General features: G+C 37.7%; 1 long non-coding RNA gene across 1 annotated transcript; it reads right to left on the bottom strand.

Moving 5' to 3' along the window:
- Positions 1 to 954: 954 nt before the first annotated feature.
- Positions 955 to 12,782, bottom strand: LOC113917311. Its single transcript, XR_003518199.2, has 3 exons — positions 12,736 to 12,782; positions 5,948 to 6,017; positions 955 to 2,426 (listed from the first exon to the last, which is right to left on the bottom strand). It is a non-coding gene; the product is annotated as an uncharacterized LOC113917311 (long non-coding RNA).
- Positions 12,783 to 13,484: the final 702 nt, after the last annotated feature.

Genomic DNA, 13,484 nt, shown 5'->3' with positions numbered 1-13,484 from the left:
CTGTGGGCTCACTCTGCAGATCTTGAACCTGTCAGCCTCCACAATCACGTGAGCCAATTCCTTAAAACAAATCTCTCTACACACACACACACACACACACACACACACACACACACACACACACACACTATTGGCTCTGTTTCTCTGGAGAACTCTATTACAGTTCCTGTGGCTGAATATCTGTCTCAAAATGAGGCAGTAACAAAATTTCCACGGTCAGCTCTTTTGTCTATAATTTCAAGTATATTCAATTAGAATTTCATTTCCAGTGTTACCACATTTTGTTTCTTTACTACACTTTCATCTTTGTTGGCCAATTACCTCTTTCCCTTATCCATTTTTGTAAAATGTCATGTAGGCTGATCACTGAGACAAGGAAGCAACATAGCTCCATACTTTGCTTCTGTGCATTTTAAACTGAATAACATGCAGGCAGTGACGAATCACCGACGGACTTTGAGAGAAATAGTGTGATTGGTTGGTGAACCTTATGTGCACCTGTTATTTATGTTGTTATTTGTGGGCTGAAGAGCTAGCCCGAGGTTTGTACTTTGTGCAGTTACCCACAGTTATATAATGTGGTAACTGAAAATTGAACTGTGTTGTTGGGAGAACTGGTGATATTTAATGAAGCCATGGTAACTAACTGTAATTTGTGCATCCTGAAACCATGCACTGCAAGGACTGCCTGTATTTACTTTGAAACCAGTTGTCTAGATCTATAATTTAGAAGTTTCTAACATGAAGAACCATCAGGCAGGGCGCCTGGGTGGCTCAGTTGGTTAAGCGACTGCCTTCGGCTCAGATCATGATCCTGGAGTCCCGGGATCGAGTCCCGCATCGGGCTCCCCGCTCAGCGGGGAGTCTGCTTCTCCCTCTGACCCTCTCCCCTCTCGTTCGCTCTCTCAAATAAATAAATAAAATCTTAAAAAAAAAAAAGAACCATAAGGCAAAGCAAACAAGGTTCTCAGTTCACAGCATCTGTGTAAAAATGTTATCGTTTTATTAACTGGAATTCTTGGAATACCTGAGACTTATTTTCTTGACTATTTTCTGTAAGTAACTGGCTGCTTAGAAAATGACATAAGAAATATCCAAATAGAGGCAGTGGTTTGTAGTAGAGACAACTGCTGAGATTCCACGTTGCCTTTCTTCCTTTAATGATGGTACTACAGGTTTCGTGGGCCAGGTAGCTGCCTCACTAAGGACCATGTTCCCATACTCTCTTAGAGCTTATGACCAAATTCTGGTCAGTGGGTTGTGGGTAAAGCTGTTGTCTGCCACTTCGGGTTTTGTCCTTTAAAAGAATCGATGTGCTCTTCCCTGGCTTCTTCTCCACTGGCTGGGATACAGATGCAAGAGCAGGACGTGGAGCCGACATTTTGAACCCAGAAATGGAACTGTGTGTTGAGCATGGGTGTCAGAGCTTCGCTACATGGACTACTATCTCTGGATAGTTATTTCAGAGAGAATAAAAGTCAATCTTGTTTCGACCATTACATTTTGGGTCTTTTTGTTACAAACATAACTCTAACCTAAAAAATATATGGATGGCTTCCTGATGGGGAATAAGCAATAGCCTAACATAGTAAACAGGGGATTTTTACACATCATACTAAAGAGTGAATGGATTCTCCTCCCTTCCAACTTATTCTAAAGAGGACAAGAGAAAAGTAGAAGGGCCTGAGTCTAATCCTTTTCTGACATAATAAACTGAGTGGGACCTACTGAGGACAATTAATGATGCAGTGAAGCCACCACAAATAGGATGAGTAAAATCTGCCCCTTGAACACAGTGAATGTGGCGGTTCCCAATTACCACCTACTGTGCACTAAGGATATGAGCCTTCATTCCTAACAAACTTGTTGGATTGGAGCCTTCCATTATTTAAATTGAATTCCCAGGACCTGCTGAGGTCTGATGAGAGAGACAGTTATCTGGCAATATTTATAGAATCCTTTTGAGACAAAAATCAATTTAAGGTAGCATTCATAAGTTAAGACATTGACATGGAAATAATTTATCCTAATACAGCCCTTAAAATTTGTACATCTTGAAATTTGGCTATTTTGTACAAAATGATAAAAGATCTGATTCAACACCAACAAATGTGTAATGCTCAGGTATATACACCAGAGGGCACTCATCTACTATTTTCTGTTTGAACAAATCTACAGTAATGGTTTTCAAACCAGTGCATAGAAGAATCACCTTGGGATCTTGTTTAAAATGTATACCTTTGGGCTGTGGAGGGGCCTATGAATCTTTTTTAATGAGAGACTCTATGCGAGCTTGGTAAAGAGGATGGCTTGTGGAGCCTGACTGTCAGGATTTGAACCCTACCTTTGCAGCTTGTGAAAGTGAACAATTATTTAATCTGTGTGCTGTTTCTCATCCATCAGATGAAGTTAGAAATGGCACTTACCTAAAAAAAAAAAAAAAAAAAAAATGGAAGAAAGGAAGGAAGGAATAGCACTTACCTTTTAGGGTTGTTATAATGAATGATTAAACGAGTTAACTTAGAACATACAACCTAGTGCCTGGTAATAAATATTCACTCTATTATTACAAGCATTAGTTTTGTTTTGTTTTGTTGTTTACTTTTTTTTATTATGTTCAGTTAGCCAACATATAGTACATCATTAGTTTTTGATGTAGTGTTCAGCAATTCAATAGTTTTGTATAACACCCATTGCTCATCCCAACACGTGCCCTCCTTGATACCCATCCCCCGGTTACCCCATTCCCCTACCCCTCTCCCCTCTGAAACCCTCAGTTTGGTTCCCAGAGTCCAGAGTCTCTCATGGTTCGTCTCCCTCTCTGATTTCTTCCCCTTCAGTTTTCTCTCCCTTCCCCTTTGGTCCTCTGTGCTATTGCTTATGTTCCACATGTGAGTGAAACCATATGATAATTGTCCTTCTCTGCTTGACTTATTACACTTATAATCCCCTCCGGTTCCATCCATGCCGATGCCGGTGGTGGGTATCCACCCTTTCTGATGGCTGAGTAATAGTCCGTTGTATATATGAACCACATCTTTATCCATTTATCTGTTGAAGGACATCTTGGCTCCTTCCACAGTTTGGCTATTGTGGAAATTGCTGCCATGAACATTGGGGTGCATGTGCTCCTTTTTTCACTACGTCTGTATCTTTGGGGTAAATACCTAGTATGTGCAATTGCTGGGTCTTAAGGTAGTTCTATTTTTAACTTTTACAAACATTATTTTTTTTAAGATTTTATTTATTTGACAGAGAAAGAGACAGTGAGAGAGGGAACACAAGCAGGGGGAGGGGAGAGGGAGAAGCAAGCTTCCCACTGAGCAGGGAGCCTGATGCGGGGCTCAATCCCAGGACCCTGGGATCATGACCTAAGCTGAAGGCAGACACTTAATGACTGAGCCACCCAGGCCCCTACAAGCACTATTTTTAATAAAGACATTCACTGATTTTGTTGTGGGAAGATTTGAGGAACACATGACCACTCTTAAAAGAAAAATACATATTCTCCTGATACTCTGCAGCCAGGCTAAGACTTCAGGTCCTGACCCTCTGCTGAGTGGTAATGGAATGGCAAGAACCAAAGGTGCAGGATGAATGGAGCAAAATAAGGCTGGTCTTTGCATGTTCTCTAAAGAACTTGTACTTTATTCAGAAGTCAGTGGAAATCCTCTGAAGGCACTGAGGCTAAAGGTGGCAGCATTAGATTTACATTTGAGATAGATCCGCTCTGCAAGCAGAGTGGGGGATGGAATGTGAGGGGTGAGGCTGGAAGCAGATGGATAGAGGAGCTTGAGCAGTTAGTTTTAAGATTGTAACGCGGCTCCTTTTCATCCTAAGGAAGAGTCTCCAGAAAGCATTAGGATTATTCACATTAGTGACTCTAATAATAACAATTTGAACCTTACAAATCCTTTCTTCTTAGGAGCTCAAAATAGAGTCAGGTTTGTAATAAAACACTCTCTCTCCACTCCACCCTGTGATCCACATACACTTTATGGTGTATATAGTACCCAGTGGGCATGCTCCTTAGGTTTTGAGGCAGTAGGTCCTGCAAATAGGACTCATGTGAGCTATGCAGTCACCAAGGAAAAACTGGACTGCTCTCCATGGCACCAGAAGCTGAGAAGGGAGATAGTTCTGCATCTCCCTTGGTGATCCTGTAGGTGGTGGGGTAGATTTCCAGGAACCATGGCAACTCTGAAGTGACTGACATTAGAGAAACAAACTTCTGCTCTATCACCACCCAGCCAGAATGGGAGGGGCTGCCAGGGGGAGCCGGAGAGGGGAGGGAGGATGGGAGAGCTAAGGTCACAGTCTCCCGCTTTGACTCTGCCTGGAATTCACCAACACTGTCTAGCTACCGTCAAATTAGCAGAGTCAACAGTGCCAGCCCAGGTAAAATAGCTACCCGAGTCTTTTCTTTAATACCTGAGGAGTGGCTGGGTGATTTCATGAGAAAGGAATTTATCCCTGGGGGCGGCTCTGCAATATCAGTGCCTGCTTGTGCACTCAGCCAAGCTTTTTATCTAGTCTCTTAAGTCTCTCAGAAACATATCTGATTCTAAGTCTCTGAAAACATGCAAAATGTAAATAGATGGAACAGCTCTTCCCTCTGTTAGAGTTGTTAAGATGGAAGAATCATAGGGTATTACCTTAGACAGCTTGAGACAGAACCTAATCCAATGGTTTTCAAATTTGTTTTAGTATCAGATCCCTTGAAATGAAATCCTATGAAAAAGTTCAATTAATATGTGGACAGAAAGCAGAGCTGCTTCTATTGAAAGAGGTTTCTGCTTGGCAATGCCTCCCACATCCTATCATGTAATTTAATTATTTGAACCCCTAGGACCTAGAGAAGCAGAGATAATGATTAAACCAATTCTTCCATTTTATGGAGGACAAAAATGAGTCCCAGAGAGGTACTAATTATCTGAGTGGAGTGCAAAGGCAATGGGGGTATGCACAGAAAGAAAACTGAGGGTACTATACAAATTCATGGTAGAGAATGAAGTTTGGTTAATGGTTTCTTTGGAGTTAGATCAGTGAGTCAAGAAGAAGGACAAATTGGAATGTGTGAGGGGTGAGAAGAAGGATTAACTTAGATCCAGAGAAGGATTTCCAAGAAGGAGGGATACAAACTTTGGAACTTTGATGTCTCCTGCCTGGAATTTGTTTAATGTAGCAAAGCTGCTTCTCTGTCTAGAGAGAATCAAAGCAAGCTTTGAATGACAGTCCTGCATTGAAGTGGAGACCTTCAGTCCTCCCAAACATTGGTCATCATCATCATCCTTGGCATTATCAAACATCCATTAAAGGTCATTACCAGTTAAACACAGAGGCGCATTTCCCGCCGGATACTGTGAAGGTCAGTAGTTTAGACAGAAAACAACGTGGCAATGTCCTGATAATTCACAGGAGAAACATTACCCAATTCCAACCTGTAGAGGCTACTTTTAGGCAAGAGGCTTGAGCAATGGAAACCAGAGCAAGGCAAAAGGGCCCACAGTGACTACTGAGTGGAATACAAACAGGGCTCACTAAGCGACCCACCTCAAAATAGTCATAGATCCTCACCGACCAGTTACAACCAGGCACGGTTCTTAAGATTACAAAAAAAGGGGAAATTCCATACATCCCCATACTCCTTCACTCTGCCTTATAACTGTGACCTCTCCCCACCGTCTTGTGGCAAACAGTCTCCCCTTTGCTGTCCTGCCCGCCACTTCCTTGCAGTGGTATATTCAATAAACTTCTATCTCTTTTGTTTGGCCTTGATGAATTCTTCCACTGCCCGGGCCACCGGTCCCCGGCCCCCACCCAACAGGGATGCCCCACATTTGGTAGCTCAAACCCAACAGGAGCACTCCACACAATCTTTCTTACTGTCTTTTCTATGTTCAAAATCAAACTCAAAATTTACCTGGTCCAGAGAATGTGTACCCACCTGATTCAGTCCATTATTGGGCTTAGCAACTTCTATTCTTAATTTACCTCACTGAACCTCTGTTCTTCACCTGTAAAATACAGATAATAAGAAAGATTTCTCAGTGTTTTTATATCAATAAAAGGAAATAAGATATGTTAGCTATTTAGCACAGTGCCTGATAGCAATTATTTGAAAATGTTTAGTTTCTTCTTTGGCATGGATCTCTGATAGACCAAATTAATAAAAATTTGAAAGAGGTTAATTTTTTTCTTTAGTATCTTTCCATCTTTTCTTTTAGGATCCACTCTAATTCTGGGCTCTCTTATTTTTTATTTCTTCCCATCTCCTCTGCCTTTCTTTTTATTCTGGAATAACTATGATAAACTTTCATTAATGTGGAAGTTAATTGATTTGTTAAGAATCAAAGTGAAGAATGAATCAGACCCCAATATCCAGTACAGTAGTTTGCCTCTGATTACAAAATTTTTAGAATTCTTTCCCTTAGACATTCACAGCAGAGATGTTTGTTTCTCATGACTGTTTCACCTCTAGATGGTTAAAGAACATCTTTTATCTGTAGATAGTAAATTCAATAGCATTGACCAAGGGTAAATGTCTCAGCAGATCAGCATTTGGTCAATCCAGACGAGCTGAAATTAACCCATGATATTCAAGTGGAAATGCTAGAACTGGAAATTGCAATATCTGAAATGAAAAAATGCAGTGGATGGGCTTAACAACTGAAGATTTAAAAAAAATTATTAACTTGAAGACAAATCAATAGAAATTAGCTATTGATAATTTCAATTCAATAGAAACTGAACAATGGAGGAAAAAATGACTGAAATAAGGTTGAACAGAACTTCAGTGGGACTCAGTTTGTGAGACAATATCAAGAAGTTATATATCTTTGTAGTCAGAGGGAGAGAAGGGGGGAGGGAGAAGGGAGGAAATGGGCAGAAAAAATATTTGAGGAAATAATGGCCCAAATTTCCCAAATTTGGCCAAAAACGTCAGTTCACAAATATAAGAGGTTAACAAATATTAAGTAGGATAAATACAAAACAAACCACACTTTGGAACATTATAGTCAAACTAAAGAACACCAAATAAAGAGAAAATCTCCAAAGACAAAAGGCATATTTCATACAAAAAGAAAAATATATGAAAAATGTCTGACTTCTAATGGAGACCATAAGACAATAAAATTATATACTTAAGTTCCAAAAGAAAAAAATCTATCAACCCAGAAGTCTACATCCAATGAAAATCTTCCTCAAAAATGAGAGTAAAATAAAAACATTTTCAGATAAGTAAAAGCTGAAAGAATTAATCACTATTAGACTATCAAAGACTATTTTTATTTCTTAATATAAAAAAGAAACTAACTGCTTAAATGAAAAATAACATTGAACTATGGGTTTTTAACATATGTCTGTATAAAACATATGACAACAATAGCCCAAAGGATGAGGGAATAAGTATATGGGATCTGCTGTTGTGATGTTCTTAATTTTACATGAAGTATCACAATATTAACTCCAAGTAGATTGAGATGACTTAAGGATGAATAATGTAATCACTAGAACACCAGTTAAAAAAACAAAGAGGTAAGGCAACAATAGAGAAATTAAGACAGAATACTAAACATTTTTTATTAATTCAAGAGAAGGGAACAAAGGGGGAACAGAGAAACAAAAAGATGAGAAAAATAGAAAACAAACTGCAAGATGGATGTACCTGTTCATCTTGAGGAGAAATGCTCCTTTTTGTGAACACCCTAATCATTCTCACAGAATTTTTTCACATTATACCTTGCACCATAGTTACTTGTTTATAATTTTCTCCCTCTTACTAGACAACAAGGTCTTTGAGGATGAGAACCATGGCCAAATGGAAGAAGAGATGAGAACCACATGACCTTTAAGTTCACTAAAGTTTCAGTTTAAGTGTCTTCCATGTGACTAGCTTGCTTCCATGTGAATTAAAAAAAAAAAAAACGAGTAGCAAAGGGTAGGTTTGAGCAATCTTTACACATACTTATCATATTTCAAATAGACTTTTTGCCCCACTGGCCAATTGGCTTAATCATTTCTACATGGTGCCAATTGATCAAGAGGTCACAAAAACTACCTCTAAACCAGATGGTAAAGAGGTTTCTTGTTGATTAGGGCCAACTCCAACTAACTGGTGGTGTGGCCATATCACACTCAGCAGGGAGGAATGTCACAATTGCCTTAATGTCAGCCATGGGTACAGGTGGGCAAGGTAACAGCACACACGGTATCCAGCATGATCCTGATTTAGGGTGTCATAATATTCATGTTTACTGTGACCACAAGCCTGGATTTTCCAGAATGATCTCATACATACACTCTAAATTATCAGATAATGTGTTCAAATTTGAGGTTCGGTGTATATGATCGTCACATGACAATATTATTCACATGAATTAACGTGGAGTTTCCTAAAACACTCTCTAAAAGCTCATCAATTCTAATTCTTCCCACTGTCACTCGGCAAACGATGAGATAAACTTGCTAATTTTGGTCCAAGAGCAAATGAACTCACTTCATTCTTACTATTGTTCTTACAAAGGCTCTCAGAGCAGTAGTTTGCAAATAAACACATAAATAAATAAACATAAATAAAATGTTTTTATATGTAAGCCTTGATGATCTAGGTACAGGTATACTGAATGTACTTTCAGCTTTTATTAGTGAACATTCTTTTTTAGTCCCTTAATTTTCACATCATATATGAAAAGACAAAAGAAGTGAATTAGCCATTAACTACATACAATTTTTTGAAATGAATTGATTTTCCCTAAAGCTTACTAAAAGGAAAATCTAACCCTAAAGTCATAACCAAATGTTTTACAGTATGAGAAAATCAGAATACCCAGGAAATGAGCATTTATTCAAATACTCTTTTACGCAGTGTCTAGTCTCATTAAATATTTTTAAATTCTACCACAGAAGCAATCAGTAACTCTATCAGTGTTCATCAGCAGACTTCTGGTCAGAAGAGCATCAAGGAGTCATTTGGCTAACATTTCATAAGAAAAATTTACAGCAAATATCTTTCTTTGAAATTTAATTTTCTCTTGGGAGTGTATTCATGGGCATTTTCAAATGATACTTAAAGTCTTATAAACAAATGATTCAATGTTAAAATATGAAATATGAGTTCATCACCTTCCCTCCAAAAGTATAAAATGGATAGATAAAAATATGAAAAACAACTCATTTTTCACCAACAGAAGAGAGATTATTGAATGCAGTGTGGATTTTAGTTTTTTCTTTCTTTCTTGTTTAAATATTTATTTATTTTAGAGAGAGAAAGCAGGGAGGGGCAGAAAGGGAGAGAGAGAATCCTCAAGCAAGACTCCCCACTGAGCATCGAACTCCATCCCAGGACCCTGAGATCATGACCTGAACTGAAACCAAGAGTCAGATGCCTAACTGACTGAGCCACCCAGGCGCCCCGCTTTTTTTTTTTTCTTTTAACACCAACACCACAACTCTCATACTTTTTTTTTTCCTGTTTCTTACATACCTAATAGCATGAAATTAGTTTTAGACTTCTCTTATTTCCAATAAGACCTCACCTAGGTGACCCATACTGCATGTGACCAAGGAATTCTTCTTTAAAATTAGATTAACATTGATTAAATGTTCATTAAAACATCTAAGGATCTAACAGACTTGCTAGGAACTGATTTAAAAACTAGTAGCCTACAACAGGGACCACAGTCAGTTGAAAGACAGCTGCAGTGGGATATGTATCTTAAAATCCACAATGAATTTTCAACTTCTGGTAATGGCAGACAGAATAATTTTGACCAGTAGCCCCCAGAAAATCTCAACAAACTTTTTCAAAAAACCGGAATAATCAGAAAAATCTAGACAAACTTTTTTTCCAAAAAAATCTACTTGTAGGTATTGGAGAGCTAACAAGTCAGTGAAGATCATTAGGGTCAAGAGTGAGGAAAGGAGAGAAAAGAATAAGAGTGGAATAATACAGATGAGCCTACCAGTTTGGTCACTTTTGTCCTAAGGGTGTATACCAACTATGGAAGAGATGAATAAGAAGCTGAGCAGAGTTTGTTAATACCCTCATCTGGATGGAAGACAAAAACTGGATAATAGGGCTAATCAAGGAATGGGGGTGGGGATTGGGGGGGGGCTAGTAAATGTCCCAAAGACTAAGCTGTAAGAGTATAGAGATTGAGATTTAGCTTAGTCATAAAATATCTTAATCCTTGATACTATTATCAAAGTGAACTTGCATTGCTAGTAGTTCTAGACACTCCTCAGATAAGTATAAATCCACTTTAGAATTCAAAAGCCGTATGAGTCCTCTGCAGAATTAATGAAAAAAAAAATCTAGGTCTATCAAGGTAAACTGATGAAAATGAAAGAGAAAATCTTAAAAAAGAACAAGAATTATTGAGATTATCTTCAAAAGAGCAATAATTCAACTGGAAGCTGACTTAGTAAATAAATAATGGCATCCAAAACACACTGGAATGATTTACAGAGTTCTGAAAAATAAACATTGCCAATCTGAAATTCTTCATCCAACAAAATACCCTTCAAGTATGACGGAGCATGCATTAGTTTCAATTACTACATAACAACTTACCACAAATTTAATGGCTTAAAACAACACCATTTATTATATCCCAGTTTCTATAGGTCAGAAATCTGGGTATAGCTTAACGAAAAGAACATTAAATGGAACAATAATAATAATGAAATCAATCCAAAAGAAGGCAGGAAAGAGAGAAAAGAAACAGGTATGACATATAAAAACTGGACACTAATATAGTATATTTAAACTCAAATATATTGGTACTCACCTTAAATATAAATTCCCCAAAGAAAAAAATAATTTTCAGACAAGATTTTTTTTTAATTTTTTTTAAAGATTTTATTTATTTATTCATGACAGACAGGGAGAGAGAGAGAGGCAGAGGCAGAGGGAGAAGCAGGCTCCCCACTGAGCAGGGAACCCAATGCAGGACTCGATCCCAGGACCTCGGGATCATGACCTGAGCCAAAGGCAGATGCTTAACATCTGAGCCACCTGGGTGCCCTTTTTTTTTTTTTTAATTTTAAGTAAGCTCCACAATGAACATGGAACCTGAACTCATGACCCCAAGGTCAAGAGTCACATGCTCTACCAACTAAGCCAACCAGCTGCCCCTCAGACTGGATTTTAAAAATAAAACACAACAACTGTAGGCTTCCAATAGTAGGTAGATCTTAATTATAAACATATAGAAAAGTTAAAAGATGGGGGAACCTGGGTGATGCAGTCAGTTAAGTGTCTTCCTTCATGATCTCAGGGTCCTGGGATTGAGCCCTGAGTTGGGCGCTCTGCTCACTGTGGAATCTGCTTCTCCCTGTCCCTCCCCCTCTGTGCTTTATCTCTCTCAAATAAATAAATAAAATCTTTTTAAAAAGTTAAAAGATGGGCAAAATAACATACAAACACTTTTGTAGCTAAATTGATATTAGACAAAATGATTTTAAGGCAAAAAGTGTTACTAGAGTTAAAAAGGGATACTTCATAATGATGAAACCATCAATATGCCACAAAGATATAGCAGTATGCACTTTTAAAACCTTTCCACAAAATATTCCAGGCCCAGCAGACTTCAGCAGTGAATATTACCAAATAGTTAAGAAGAAGTAACACTGATATCACACAACTTCATTCATATATTTCAAAAAGTGGAAATATTTCCTAACTCATTCTGTGAGGCAGCATAACCCTGATACTAAAACTCTGCAAGGATGTCATGAGAAAGGAAAATTTCAAGACAACTACACTAATCAACACAGAGGCAAAAATTCTGGGCAAAACATTAACAAAGTCCAAAAATATAATAGAAAGGATAATCTATCCCTGGGAGCGCCTGTGTGGCTCAGTCAGTTAAGCGTCTGCCTTCCGCTCAGGTCGTGATCCCGGGGTCCTGAGATGGAGCCCTCCATTAGGCTCCCTGCTCAGCAGGGAGTCTGCTTTTCCCTTCTCTCTCTGCCCCTCCCCCCTGCCACTTGTGCTCTCTCTCTCTCAAATATATAAATAAAATCTTAAAAAAAAAAGAGGATAATCCATCCTGAACAAGTTATATTTAGCTGAGAATGTAAGATTCCTTTAAATTCAAAGATTAAGCACCATAATTCATCATAATAATAGAATAAAAGGGAAAAATCATAAGATCATCTAAACAGGTGAAGATAAAGGCATTTGATAAACTTTAGCATTTATTCCTGATTAAAAAAAAAAACCTTTTTAATACTGCTACACTGAGAAATAGTTTGGCAATTTCTTATAAAGCTAGACCTAGAGGCCCCAGATGATCCAGCAATTGCACTCATGGACATTTATCCCAGAGAAATGAAAACTTACATTCACACAAAAATCTATACATACATGTTCATAGCAGCTTTATTCATGATAATCAAAAACTGAAACAATCCAGAGGCCCTTCAATGTGTAAATGTTAAACAAAATGTGATGTATCTGTACTATGGAATACTACTCAGCAACAAAAAAGAATGAACTACAGTATTTATATATGAAACAACTTGGATGAATCTCCAAGGAATTTGGGGAAAAAAATCTACAAATTATCTCAAAATAAAAAATACAATTAAAAAATAACTCCTAACCAACTGGTAATAGATAAATTTCCAAATCTAATCAAAAGCTGTTCTAAAAAGACATACAACAAACATCATACTTCTTGGAGAAATATTGAAACTTTTCTTTAATATAAAGAACAAAATAAATACCTGCTCTCCTGGGGCCCCTGGGTGGCTCAGTTGGTTAAGCGATTGCCTTCGGCTCAGGTCATGATCCTGGAGTCCTGGGATCGAGCCCCACATCAGGCTCCCTGCTCAGCGGGGAGTCTGCTTCTCCCTCTGACCCAACCTCCTCTCATGTGCTCTCTCTCTCTCTCTCTCTCATTCTCTCTGTCTCAAATAAATAAATAAAATCTTTAAAAAAAAAATACCTGCTCTCCTCACTTTTATTCACCACTGTATTAGAGGTTCTAGCTTTGGAATAAAGCAAAACACAAAATAAAAGTTGTAAGGACAGGAAAAGAAAACTGTCATTATTTACAGATCATACGTTTGTATATGTAAATTCCAAAAGAATCTACAGATAAATTTTAATATTAATAAGTGTATTAGCAAAGATACTGGAATAATCAATATACCAAAACTGTATATATAGTATACAAAAATAAATTGTATACATTAGCAAAAAAAAAGAAAAAATTTAAAGTATATTGTTTGCAATAAAATAAGATTAAATGCTTAAGAATAAATCTAACAAAAGTTGTACAAGTCCTCTGCATAGAAAACTACAAGCATTATTAAAAAAAATTAAGGAAGATCAAATAAATGACAAAAATGCCATTAATGGGTTTTTCAAAATCAGTATTATGAAGACATCAACTTCCTGAATTGATCTATGGAACAAGTGCCATACCAATCAAAATCCCAGTAAGTTTTTGTTACTATTGCTGTCGAAATTG

This window comes from Zalophus californianus, chromosome 1 (assembly GCF_009762305.2).
Source record: "Zalophus californianus isolate mZalCal1 chromosome 1, mZalCal1.pri.v2, whole genome shotgun sequence".
NCBI classification, from domain to species: domain Eukaryota; kingdom Metazoa; phylum Chordata; class Mammalia; order Carnivora; family Otariidae; genus Zalophus; species Zalophus californianus.
The sequence above is the reverse complement of the archived record's forward strand: the minus strand, read 5'-3'. Positions and strand labels throughout refer to the sequence as shown.